The sequence below is a fragment of the Molothrus ater genome, chromosome 5 (assembly GCF_012460135.2).
Source record: "Molothrus ater isolate BHLD 08-10-18 breed brown headed cowbird chromosome 5, BPBGC_Mater_1.1, whole genome shotgun sequence".
In the NCBI taxonomy this organism is placed as follows: Eukaryota; Metazoa; Chordata; class Aves; order Passeriformes; family Icteridae; genus Molothrus; species Molothrus ater.
The window spans coordinates 6,232,187-6,246,010 of NC_050482.2; the positions used below are offsets into that span (position 1 = coordinate 6,232,187).

The window sequence follows — 13,824 nt, forward strand, 5'->3', positions numbered from 1 at the left end:
CATGGTTTCTAAACAACCTGAATGCACTGGCTGCACACTTCAGGGTGTTGTGGAGTGTTGTACCCCATAGCTGCTTGCACAGGGTGATCCTCTCTCCTGACACCACCTCTCCTTACCACCTGCTCCCTCTGGCACCAGCATTCAGAACAGTTGTGTTGTGCAAAATGTATCTTGCATTTTCCTATGGTATTTTATATTTAAATTACAGGGCTAGAGAGAAGTATATCACTGGTAATTGCATGTCTAAACTCTGAAATCTTCTTGTACCACCATTTTCATTTTTTCTGCTGTATTCTTTGAGGATGGAAGTGAAAAAATATAAAGGATGGAGGTATATTCCCTCTTGATGTAGGAGAAGTGTTCAAGTATATGTTTGTAATGTCTGGTTACAGACATGAAAATAAATAAATAAACAGTGTAAATAAAAAGAGCATTGCCTGGACTGACCAGTTATATGGCCAATATCTCCTTTAGTTCCTATATGTTGTGTGTAAAATTGGACACTCTGTGTTTGAAAAATTATACCTGGCCAGTTCACTTTATGCAGGTGATTTCCTGGTAGGGAAGCCACCTCATGTGTCACAGAAATGGCCAGCACAGAGAGGTGCTGTCGTGGGACAGTTACCTGTGAGCCCTGCTAAAGGTAAAATGGGAGTCCTCTGTCATTTGCAGTGAAAATCCTGGGAATGGTGGTAGGAAATCTGCAAAGGTGGGAAAACAGGAGAAAAGCTGTGGCACTTGAAGTGATGTTTTCCAGCAATTGGCCCTTGCAAGGGACAGTACCAAGACCTTACAAGCTCCCAGAGGGAGTCTCAGCCCTTTAGGGTGTGGAGGATGGGTGTGCCATCCTTGAGAGAGAAAGGAAGGCTCTGAGGGACAATTCCCTTTGAGACCCCTTTGGAGCTCAGCTGAACCTCAGCACCCTCTGTCTCTGCAGCCCCCGTTGTTGCTTCCCATCCCCACTGCCAAGCCCTTGGATGAGAGCTCTCCAACCCCATTCAATGTTGCACCTAAACCACTCACTGAGTGATTGCTCTCCATCATGCTTGGAGTCAAATGGCTGTGTGCACTGGCTGGGTGGGATGGAGGTGATCCCAAGCTGCTGGAGCAGCACCCTGCCTAGATAGCATCCCTCAAGCTCTACCACAAGATCTACTCATCACCCCCCTTAGAAGTAGAGAGGATCTGTTTAGAACCATACAATCACAGAGTCATAAGGGGTGGAAAAGACCTACAACATTTGGAAAAGACCTACAACATTTGACTAAAAACTACAATGTCAATTAAATCACAGCACTAAATGCCACATCCCGTTGTTTTTGTTTTTTTTTTGAACACTTCTAAGCGTGATGACTCCACCACTTCCCTGGGCAGCCAAAGCTTGACCACCTTTTTAGTGAAGTTCATCCTGATGTCCAGCCTGAAGCTCCCCTGGTGCAGCTTGAGGACAGTCTTCTCATCCTGTTGCCTGGGGGCAGAGCCTGACCCCCATCTGGCTACACCCTCCTGTCAGGGAGTTGTGGAGCCTGAAAAGGTCCCCCTTGAGCCTCCTTTTCTTCGGGCTAAACAAACCAAGTTCCCTCAGCTGCCTTTACTTTTCTTTGTTCTTCCCTGGGTCCCCCAAGCTGCTTGCTGTGTTTTGAGAGATGTTATTTATCCCAGTAGGTGACTCAGAGGGGCAGTTTTCACTCTCTGCCTTCCTCACATACAGGTAGCAAAGCTGGCTCAGCTCTGCATTGCATCTTAGTTGAGCAGAGCATCATTTTCTCTCCAGCTTTTGCACAGCTAATGAGCAGGCAGCAGTTAAAGATGCTAGTGTATCTTTTGATGTTATTTTAAAATAAGGTTGAAAAATATAATTTTTTTCCCTAGAGCCCTCTCAGCTCTTTGTCATTTTAAAATTATCTTTCTAAGCTGTTTTTTCCTGTCCTGACTGTGAGGTTACAAAGTTTTCTTTTAAGGAAATATAGATTCTGAATTCCCATGACTCTGAGACCTTGCCTTCAAAAATACTCCTGATACAGCCAGAGATGTTTAGATTTTACTATGAGAGAAGTTGTTATACCTACTTTTTTAAAGGGAAGTCTCTAATAAAGAGAAGCAACTTGAATACATTTTTACTACTTGTCTTTTAGAATGATTCAGCATATGTTATATAACAGATTCTATATTTTGCACGTGCAGTATGCTGCCATTCAGCATATATGGGGATGCTGTTATGCTGCATCTGTGTATTCCCAAAATAACTTCATTTAAGCACTCTTTAAAGTTGTGGCACACATGCTGGAAACACTTCATGTTAGCAGGGTTCTCCTTATATGAATTTTAGCAATTTCTGTATTGTTCCTCTTGCCTGCTAAGCAGCTTTTACCAAACAAGCACGAATCAGTAGTGGATAGTTCCATGTGTGAGAAATGGTCTCAGAGCAAATGGAAGCAATCTTCTGTCAGGGCTACAACAAGGGATGAATTTGGATCAGGTTCATTTGGGCATCGAGTGTCAGCTTGCTTCCAGTAAGCAAGGCATGGTCAGTAGGAGGTTCAGTAATAAGGTGTCTCCTGGAAACAAAAGAATCCATGCCTTCCCCTTTTGCTGTAATATCACCATGCATCAAAAAAGGCATCCTTAAAGAGCCCAGGAGGAAAATCCCAGGCAAAGGCTGGTGATTTATTAGTGTAAGGTAAGGAAAGCTGGCAGAGGCAGGAACAGGGGGCTGCAGGGATGCTCTGGCTGTTGGAACTCATCTGCGTTTTACCTGCACTCAGGTGTAGCCTGCACTGCTGCAGAGTTGTGGAGGAGAATAGCTCTGTGTTCATTATTGTTAGAGCCTGCATTATTTCTGGGTTTAGTCTCTTCATTTCTTAAATGCAGGCTTGCTCCAGGTAGCTCTGTAAGCAGGTTTTGGATCAGCACCGGTGAAGCCAAAAAAGTGGGGGTTTAGTGTGAAATTTATCCCCCTTCCAAGGCTGCATGTTCAGTTTAGTTTAAGTAGGTTTTTGAGCAAAGCCTGCAGTGCTATGTCTCAATCTCTGCGTTTTGCCTGGACCTCATCCTTAACAGAGACATGAAAACACCAACGCTTGATCTGCTCCTTTGAGCTGCACCCTTTTAGTGGACATGAAGAAAATAAGACCAGACATAAATGATTAATGCAGAATCTTGGAAGAAAATATTGCAGGGTGCCTTGCTGTTTGATTACAAGCCTTGGAATTAGTCAACATTTCCATAATTCTAAACCAATATACACCTGTTTTCCCACTGTGATGTGAAGGCACAACTTAATTTAACAGAAACCCCGCTGTGCTAAATCTCTCATTAAATACCAAGCTAGTTCTGTAATTTAAAGTTGCAGCACTACTATTTTAACTGAATTGCCTTTGTATTATAAAATTAATAAGAAGTTAATGATGCACTTTGCTGTATTCGCTCAGATTTTTTTTTTTTCACAGCAACAACAACAAAAAAGAAAGATAAAGAAGAAAAACATGTCACCAGCTGACATCTCAAGGCTTTTCTGGTTTTAATCATTTTCCTGAGGATAGAAATTCATTTAAAAGATTTTTTAAAAAAAAATTTAAAACTTTCTGCACAAGTAGGATCAAACATCATCTTTTTATTCATGATTAATATAATCTCTCTGTTAGTCATAATATTCCTTGTCATATATTGGAGCTTTTATCTTTCCCAAAATATGTATTTAGATATCACTCGTTATGTACGATTGCTACTAGGCAGAGAAGCAGATATGCAGTGTTTGAGAAATACAGGCACATTGTTATGATATATGATACAGATCAACAAAACAGGGACAGTTCTCTTCTGTTTACTTGGTGCTGGCATCACAAGTAGCTTTTATGTCTTGCAAATGAACAACTTAAATTTTCAGATGTGTCTTTTCAAACATAGCATGAGAGCAGGTTGCTGATACCCTCGAAGCTCATAGGGATGTGGTTTATATTATTCAGCTTAGAGTCAGGCTTTCTTGGAGTGTTCATTTGGATTTTGTTTTAAAAGGCAGAAGGGAGAAAAGGGAAAATCTCGATTTGAATGTAATAATGATCTTGGAAATGGGCTTCTTTGGGATGAGATGTAGAACTGAGGCCTTAACTAGTCTCATCTTCATTAAGAATCTCATGGCTTCGTTAGAGGTGTTTAACTTCTATTCCCTAAACAGAGTAATTCAATAAATTCCACCCATCTAAATTTATTCTGTACCTTCAGTTAGATGTAATAATCTTGCTTCCCCCATGCTCTAATTTGCTGCTTAGTGAAAATTGGCTTCTGTATAGAGGGCAAACCTCAAAGAGCTGCATTCAGGGACTGCTTTAACTGCCTTTATGGCACTGACATTCGTTCATTGTTTTAGTTTTAACACGCTTTATTTTAAAAACAGAATGTGCTCTGTTTTGCTGACAAGTGAACCTGGTAGGATTTCCTGGCAAGGGTTAAGTGCAGAGAGGTAACACAAGAGCACTATATGTTGGTTGGATTCTTGGAGCCAAATAGCTGAATAAATGCACTTTTAATGTCATGCAGAGGCTATTTGAAGTCAGAAATCAATGGGCATCCATTTGTAAAATCTACGCCTAAAACTCTTTGGAGTCTTTGTTCTTTATTTGAAGTTAGATTTATTGGACATGGTAGGGGTCATTTGTTGTCTTTATGAACATTTTTTTATATATCCTCCTACCTAAGGTTATCACAAAAATAATTAACAGCCCACAGTCTGCACTCCCATGCTTTTAACAGAGTCATGGTTTATGTGGTTCTTATTTCAAGTGGGATATACATATATATTCCAAGTAGCAGCAAACCTTTTGTGTTGAAGTTCTGGCATAAAATTAGGACATTAGCTGTATGAATTGATTTGATTAAGGGTTTAAAGGAAGAAATACCATTTTGAGAAACCTCTTAATATTTTAACAGCAAGGTGGAGTTTGTAGGAACTGTATTTGTAAAATATTCATGGCTTTCTTTTTTGGCAGATGTTGTCAGGGAAAACATTTTTAATCTTTAAGTTGTAAGCATCACATCTGGTTTTATTTAATGTTTTTTACATCATAGGGAAGCAGGACTGGCTTAGAGGGAACTTTGCCCACAGGTTGTGTACTGGCTGTAAGGACACCTCAAAGTCCATTTAGAGGTGTAGAACATGAAAAATAATAATCAGAATAATCTAGTCCAAAATGCAGGCACCCATGACGACTTAGTATGAAACCTCATTCATTTTCTGATAAAATACCATTTGTCCAACAAGAAGCAAAAAACCACAAATGTATTTCTGGTTCTTGTTTTACATCATGAGCTCCTTTCTAATGACTATCCTGACACTCTCCTTTCTAGAGCAGTGTTTTAATATCCAGTTCCCTTCTCTGTTTTAAGCCTTATGGTTTCTCAGTACTATATGAACATTATGTAAAAATTACCTGTAATAAAAAAGGTAATCATCCAATATGATTTGAATAATAGCCTGAATATGATATAGCAGTGACTGTGAGAGATTTTGACAAACAGAAAGGAAATTCAAAGAGCAATTAACTTAGTTAAGGCTTTGCAGTGATGGATTTATGATGACAAATTAAACTAATTCAGTACCCATATAGTATGGCCAAATGCTGTTTAATGAAGGATCCAAAGAGTATAGAACTGCTTAAATGATAAAAATACCAGATGGGAAAGAAGAGAATTCCTGGGGAGCAGCTGTTCCTAGGAGGTGAGCTATAAGACACTCAATGATGTTGAGAAAGTTAATCTGGCCCATTCCTTCCTTTAAAATGCTATGCAAAGGAACCTACTTAATGATACACTTTGCCCAGCTCAGAAGACATGTGGGTATATTTTTTTATTCAAAAATGCCACTTCTACCCATGGCCCTCAAAAAAAAAAAAAAGTTGCACTGACTGCCACTTCACTGAAAATGAATATTTGCACTAATTTCAGATACCTTAGCAGAAAAGTTGGGTTTACACCTACCATTGCTGTGAAACACAGGCCAGATTTATAAAATGGAAAAAAGTGACTTAGAATCCATGAATCTCTGTAAGTAGCTGAACTTGCAGCTTAAAGGGAGAATAGTGAGTGTTGTGCAGGTGTAGGGAGAGGGGGATATTGACCAAGTGAAAATGACTTCTCTAAATTGAGCAAAACATGTAGTTCATATTTATATTGTCCCTTTTTCTTATTGAGGGATGGAGGGTCAAATTTGCCTTCATCAAATTCACAGCCTCATCATTAGGATAACTTTCTGGCATGCAAGGAGAATGCAGTTCATATCCTCTCTGCCTTGTTTACTGAAAGGATTTAGCTTGGATTGACCTAACAGTGCCTTCACCACTGGACTTAGCTAAGATTAGGGTCACTGTTTCTCCTCTTGAAGCTGCTCCAGCTGTATGAAGGTATCAAATTCTGGTGGGAGTGAGAGACAGCAAGGAACAAAACTTGGTTTCTTGGTACTGAGGGCAGTGACTCAAGTACTGTGATATCTGGATATGAGTGCATGCTCTAGTAAGTATTTTGGTCTTTGGAAAAGCTTCAAACATTTGGCAGAGACTCTCCAAGAGCAGGGAAGTGCAGGAAGATCCATTGCTGAGGCACTGAGAGAAGGTGGCTAAACCTTGACCAGCCTTACTTGGGGGATGTGATGACCTGTGGTGTGTCAGGAGTGCAGAGCTGCACAGGGCATGGGCATTTAGTTTTAGATCCTAAACATCCACATCAGGATGTTTAGGAAGCAAGAGCACATTGGCCCAGCTGCAAAAGCAGTTAGATGCACAATAGCTTTTTTAGAGAGCTCTTGGAGTAGTTCAGGATTTTTTTTTTTTTTTTTTTTTGCACAGCTTTGCAGTATAATAATATTGGGATGGAAAGTAAGTAATGCATAATAATGGCTTGACCTCAGAAAAATTCACTAATGTGAAGCTCATCCCCATTCTGGCGCGTGACACTGGGATTTACCTCTGGTTTCCATAACTCTGACCAGTTGAGGTCATCACTTTGCAAAATCCCTCCAGACCTTCTTGTCCAACTTAGAAATCTTACTCAGTGAGGGTGGAGGATCAGTTCACAGGATATCACTTTTAAGCTGGGTGCCCAAAAATCGCTGACTTGGAGAACGTTTTGCTGTGCACTTCAGAATGGAAATCTCTGAAGAAAATCAAGAAGCCATCACTGGAGTACTCCAGGGTATTGCAAAGCTCACCAAGATTTAGGTGGGGTGCTTAGCTAAGGACAATAGCCCAGACACTCTCCTAAACAGCTATTTATCCTCCTGCTGGTGTTAGCTGTTTTCTGTTATCTGGAACAGAAAGTACAGGTGCTTCAGTCAGCCTCATTAGCACCACAACACGAGCTATTAAAATTGTCTTCCTAATGAAAAACTAGCTCAGGGAGCCTTCCTAGCTGTCTGACTACTCCTACAATAGTGAAATTAGAAAGGCAAATCATAAACAGAGATGCAGGCATCAGGAAGCAACATCATTAGAGGTGCCCTTGGATGCCATTTGCCTCCCTTGATAGCAATGTTTGGCACCCATGGATCTGAGTTATGTTATGACTAAGGAGCCTGGGCCTCGTGGCATGTTTATATCAGAGAGAATGTTTGTTCAGCATCCTCCTGCCATTGTGTCCAGCCCTGTGAGCTGTGCTGCTTCCTTCAAACACCTCTGCTCTGTGGTCCATTGCTGTTGAAGGGATGCAGTGCTGGCTCATGGTGTGTTTGCACTCCTGTGGTGGTGCAGGAAGCTGAGGTAGCCCCAGCCAGATTTCCCCTATGATCACACTGGGCAGGTGCACTGTGCTGCAATGGGACAGTGAGAAAACAGAAGTACTGTCTTCTCTGTTGTGCTCAAAAACCCCATAATACTACAAAAAACAGGTGAAACTGGGTGGCCTGATTGATTGAGTCTCCTGCTCTAATAGCACTCTGTGGACAATCATATTCTGCCTAAAAACACTCTTTGCAGACCCAGAGGGATAGTTTATTTTTTGCTCATTCTCTTGAAGAAATTATCATCTCCATCAGCTTAGTTGGAAGAGCTACTTTTTTGTCTGCTCTTTCCCCTGTGCTGTGCAGAGAAATCCTTCCTCCTCTGGCCAGTGGGGCCACTGGGGCTGCCAGAAGTACATGGAGATTCATTTGGGTGCAAGCACCAGTCTAGGGTACAGGCATGTTCATCTGATTGCCTTGGTAGACATCCAAAACCTTTAGAGACGCTCAAATGGGCTGTGAATGCCCACCCTGGAGAGACATGGAGGACATGTAGTTGCAGAGCTCATATTTTAGGCTGTCAGTGTGTGAAGCAAGTGGTCAGCACCCTCTAAAGCAGAGAGCAAGTATTATTGACAAGACACAGGGGAATAGGTTCAAACTGGAAGAGAGTAGGTTTAGATTAGACTTGAGGAAGAAATTCTTTGCTGTGTGGGTGGGGAGGCACTGGCAATGATTGCCCAGAGAAGTTGTGGGTGCCCCATCCCTGGAAGTGTTCAAGGCCAGGTTGAACAAGTCTTGGACAGACCTGGTCTAGTGGAAGGTGTCCCTGCCCTTGGTAGGAGGTTGAAATTAAATGGTCCTTAATGTCTCCTCCAACCTAAACCTTTCTATTATTCAATGATTTTATGATTTTATGAGTCTACATTTAGTGTGTCAAATACCTTTTAACAGGAAAAGCACTAACAGAGGGGGAAAGCTAATGTTTTTCTCAGTTTTGGAATGGTCCATCTTTTTTCCATCAGCTTAGCTGAAATTAGTAATAGCTTTGCTACCAGACAGTAGTAGCCTGACTATCTGCAGGAGCAGACAGAAGCAGCCATTGAAAAAGATGCCACCATAACTCCATTTATTAACAAAAGCCTGTATCTATTGCCTTGTGCCAGGGAAATTAAAAAAGCAAAAACTGCAAAAGAAAGAAAAAAAATCACATTGAGCTAAACAGAGTCTTAAGCTGTGGTAAACAAAATGTAGCTTCCTTTGTGGTTGATTTTTATCCAGCTGCAGCCAAATATCAAAGCGATATCAAAGGAAAGCTACCCATTAATTAATTCAGACTGACTTCACAAAGCAAGCTGGAGCTTTTGCTGATATCTGATTCTGACAACTTCCTAATCTTCACAAGTTGTCATTAAGAGTGGCATTAAAGCAGTCTGCAGTCAATCCCAGCTCTCGCCCCATTGTAACTCAGAGATGGTCTATCTGCCATCAGGGGTGGGGGATATGCAAGCAGGGCTTAAAATAAGGAACTTTGCTTTGCAAATGGAATTTACAATGTATCAGGGAATCACATTAATACACTGCCTCAGTCATTCATCCTCGGAATGCTGACCCATTCCCACTTGCAACCATTACAAGTTGCAGTGAGTGGAAATTTTCTCTTCTGAAGGAGAGACACAGGGAAAAAGCAGAGAAAGAAACTAAAAAAGAAGCTTGTGTCTAAATGGAATAATTAGAAGTCTGTAATGATCTGTAAGAAAGTATGAATAGAGGCTTCTCACTGATTTCAAGATAGAGAACACAGGATTGTGAGTTGAAGAAAGTAAGACTGTGGGAAAATAAGACACTAATCGGAGGATAAGATTAGTTTTAAACTAAAAAATTTGAGCAACCTGGTATAGTGGAAGGTGCCTCTGCCTGTGGCAGGGAATGAGATGAGTGTTAAGGTCCCTTCCAACCCAAACCATTTTATGATCCTATGAACTGAAAATCTGGTACCTCCACAACTGAAGCTCCTGATTCCACCATGAGAACACAACACTCAGTGTTCCTTACTGCTGCCAGGATCACTCAGAGGGATTGCAGCCTCATGCAGAAATGTGAGGGATATGACACCTTTATCTTTCCATTCAGCTGTGAATGGCTCAAATGATTGAAGGGAGTTTTTTTTCTAGACCATCACTTGAGCAAGTATCCACCAGACAGTAACTAACACTATTTTGTGGCAAATTCTTGACAATACCTTAGAGGAAAATGTGCTGTGTTATTATACAGTATATTTATTTCAAATATTGCAGAGAATACAGAGGAGGATAAGTGCTGTTGTGGGAGCACCTCACCCAGCATCCACAGCAGCATCCATGAAGATGGTGCATTTATTTCCTCCACTGCCCAAATGCCAGTGACAAATAGGAATTATTTTGGTTGTACACAGAACCAAGGATTTACCATCTTAAGAGGTGAAATAAAGCTTAGAGTATCACAAAAAAATACCAAGCTCAATTAGAATAATCTTCTAAAGGATACAAAGTTAAATCCCAGTCCTTACCGGTGTTTGGGGTAGGAAAGTATTAGAAAATATGGGATAGGCAGTAATCCTGTATTGGCATTAAGTCATTTGAGATGAGGTGCTGGATTTTTTCATCTCTCACTTCTCCAACTGCTAAGAAGTGAAAGAAATTGCTATGCTGGGTAAATATAGAATCCTCGTATTTGTACAAAAATATATGATTAACCAAAAAGAAAAATCCTGCTAAGTGAGAGCTGCAGTCAGTCTAAGTGCTGTGCTTACACCCTTGTGTCTGGAGGGCTCTGGGGTTGCTCAGGCAGACGCGTCCCTTGTCTGTTGTGACCCTGGTCATTTTGCAAAGAATGACATGGATTTATCCCAGTTTAGAAGTGGCCTGATAGCTGACAGCCCTCATTGTCTGCCACTTGTCTTCCTCCCTGTTGACAAGAGAGCCAAAAATAGAGGGTGTGACATGGGGAAAATTTCTTTTCTGCACCCATTCCTCCTTCCCTGTGCTTTCCTTGCCTTCTGCTATAGCTTCACTGACACTGCAACAGCCCTCAGGCTGCATTAGCCCCTCTCAGAAAAAGTAGCATATGCCAAGAAACCAGGAGTTCAAGACTTCCCAGTAGCTCTAAATGCTATCTTTGGAGCAGGTAGGATGAAAGATGTAAGAGTTTTTAGCTCAGTTGGTTTTATCAGAGGACCTTCCTGGTAGTTCTCTGTGGCCTCCAGCTGTTCCACCTGAAGCCATCCCTGCAAAGAGATTTCCTTGACCTTTAGGTGAGTTGAACATAAAGATGTTGCTCACGGGGCATAGACAGAGAAAATTTCTAATTGAGTACAGTAGCAGTAAAGAATAAGTAAAAGAACACAAGTTTTCACATATTGATGCTTACAGACACTAAATGAAGCATTGTTGCTTTTTTTCCAAAGGAATCAAGGGGCCCAGTCTCTGGACACAGGCATTAAGGTTCATGCTTGGGATCAGATGCTGGTTTGGAGCTCTGCAGATGGGTGGAGGCAGGTTGATTTTGGCTTTACTCTTCCTAGCACTGTCCCTTTTACTAATGAAATTTTAATCACAGCTTAATCACACCACAGCCAGCTGGAACTGGACTCATTCTTCAAAAATACATGTTTCTGCTAATGTTGTCCATTTATTTTTTGTTTGTTTCACTTTCTAAAACACCTATTGACAGAAATATTCAAATGCATTAAAACTCCTGAAGGTTAGCATTATAAATATATAGTGCTTGTTTAGTTTGAATACAAACCACTTTCCTTACCCCAAAGAAAGCACTGGCAGAGAACATTAGCTACAGAGATGCTAAAAAATTAAAGAGAATGAGTTCATACGAAGGGTGGTTAAAAATAGCATGGTTGCTCAACGTGACTCTTACTGGTGTTTGCAACTGTATGTATACACAACCAGACATTGATATTTTTGTGTGGACAGTGTGTGTTTGTGTGTCCTTGTGGCTGGAGACTTGTGGCAGTATTGTTCTGTTTTCATAGATGGATGGAATATCAAGCTATCTTTTTCATTCTCTCTCCACAGCCAGATTATTTTGCCAGGGCAGACTATTGGCATAACACTGAGAGTTTGGATGCTGATACTGGATAGTCGTGGAAAATTCCTGTAACTTCAGCTCATGGAGAGCTTAAATAGAATTTATGAGCCATATCCTCATTTGGCGTAAAATATTATGGCTCCTCTGGTTCAACAATAAAACTGTACTACTTACCCCAGCTGATCTCAGTCAGGAGAGCAGGATTTTTGACATCTTAATTCAAAACTTCTTGAAGTTTTCTTCAGCATTCTACCTGAATGCTTTGGCTATTCCCTGCAATATTTAGAGGCATGCATGTTGACAAGTAGTTTGGGGCTCACATCTCACCTTTGAAGAAATCTGGATCGGTCTGTGTCTGGTAACAGGAATTTGACTGCCTGTCTGCCTTCTGGCGAGGAGGGAATTGTGAATCAAGACATGTATTCTGGACTCAGAACTTCTCTGTACCTTTGCTAAATGAAAAGTGAAAATTGCAGCGGCCCCACATCATCAGGGCCAACTTTTTCTATATATTGTACCCTTTGCTCTAATTTAAAAGGTAGAATTTCAATAGATTTTATAATTTTGATGCTTTTGGGGCTTATTTTAGACTTACCTCAATCACACTTTTTAGCTATAAGATGTTCTTGCTGGTACATTGTAATGCAAATAGGAGAGCTTTCCAACAGAACTTTAAAAAAGCTTTACATTAAAAAAAAATCCCATAGCCTAGAATTTGAGTTTTGTACAAAATAATAGACTCTAGTTTCTGTCAGAAGAGGAGCCCAAGAGCGTTGTTGAATCAAGGTGACCTTCCATGCTGCAGAAAGAACCAGGCAGAAGATCCACTTAGCAAATGAACAGAAAAATCTGTGATGTGAAACTGGGGGAGTGGCTGAGGCTGGTTTCACTCTTATTGAGTGAAAGTAAAAAATTAAGAAGATAAGTGGAGATGAGATAACACTGTGCAAGAAACAGAGGATCCCCTGACTATGCTTTCTTGTCTTTCTGAAATGTTGCTGTCGCTAGTCATTCCTTTTAAAGGGTTATCTCCTGAATTCCAGCTTGGCAAAGGTAGAGGATATTGATGAGCATAATCACATGGTGTTTTCCCAGAGCATAGTTCACAGAGAACAAGCAAGCACAGAACAAAGTCTTTAAATAAAACTCCTGCAAAACAAGCATTTTATATCCTGGTCACTTTGGCCTCGCTCAGAACCGAGCTTGTGTTGTGCATTACAAAAGCCATTGCATGTTTTTAAAAACCTATGATTGAAACTGAATTTCTTCACAGTCATTGGTAGCCTGAAAGAAAAGTTATTTTTTTTAGGTTGGGGCTGGGTTTTTAGGGAAGAAGAAGGACAGGGTAGAGAATTGCTTTGTTTTCTTAACAAATATCTAAAAATTATCCTAGAAGTTGATGTGGAATCAGAGGGATTTATGTAGAAAGGGAGGGGTTTCCTGTGGACCAGGCTTGAGCATTAGCACCCTAAAAGGGTGACCACAGACTGAGCTACTTGAATATTTTCATTTGGCAGCAGAAAAGGTCTTTTTTAAAATGGGGACTTCTTCTCTAACATTCACAGATTCTGCAAAGGGCAAAATTCCCTGAATATGCTCTCAGGAGTCTGTGCTCCCTAAGTGGGGAATCTGGGAGAAAAATGAAATCTGCCTTTGCAGACCACTCAAGAAAGAACATCTTTGCTTTGCTGCCTTCCCCTTTTAAGATGGTTGAGGGACCTCTGTCATTCCCATGGGAAGACTTTACGTAGAAGATGACTTAATAGGTAGCATGTTTTGGCTTTGCTCTGGCCCTGTTTTCCAAATACTAATATGGGAGGAGGAGGTGTTCTTAGATTTGAAGGGAAAGTACTGCCTTTAATGTCTCAACCTCCTGTTGACTTCTGGAAACAAACGCCCAACTGGGGAGATGGAAGAAAGTACATCTTCAGAACACTTGAGTCATGTCCAGTGGGACACTGACTGGAAGGCTTGTGTCATGCTGGGAATTGAGTCCTGCCATCTTAGGTCATGCTGGCCAAATCCACCCAATGCAC

At 40.9% G+C, this 13,824-nt stretch overlaps 1 protein-coding gene across 11 annotated transcripts in view; it reads left to right on the forward strand.

The window, feature by feature from the left end:
* Positions 1-13,824, forward strand: part of CELF2 (CUGBP Elav-like family member 2) — a 548,864-nt gene that overhangs the window by 447,498 nt on the left and 87,542 nt on the right. The window lies entirely within an intron of this gene.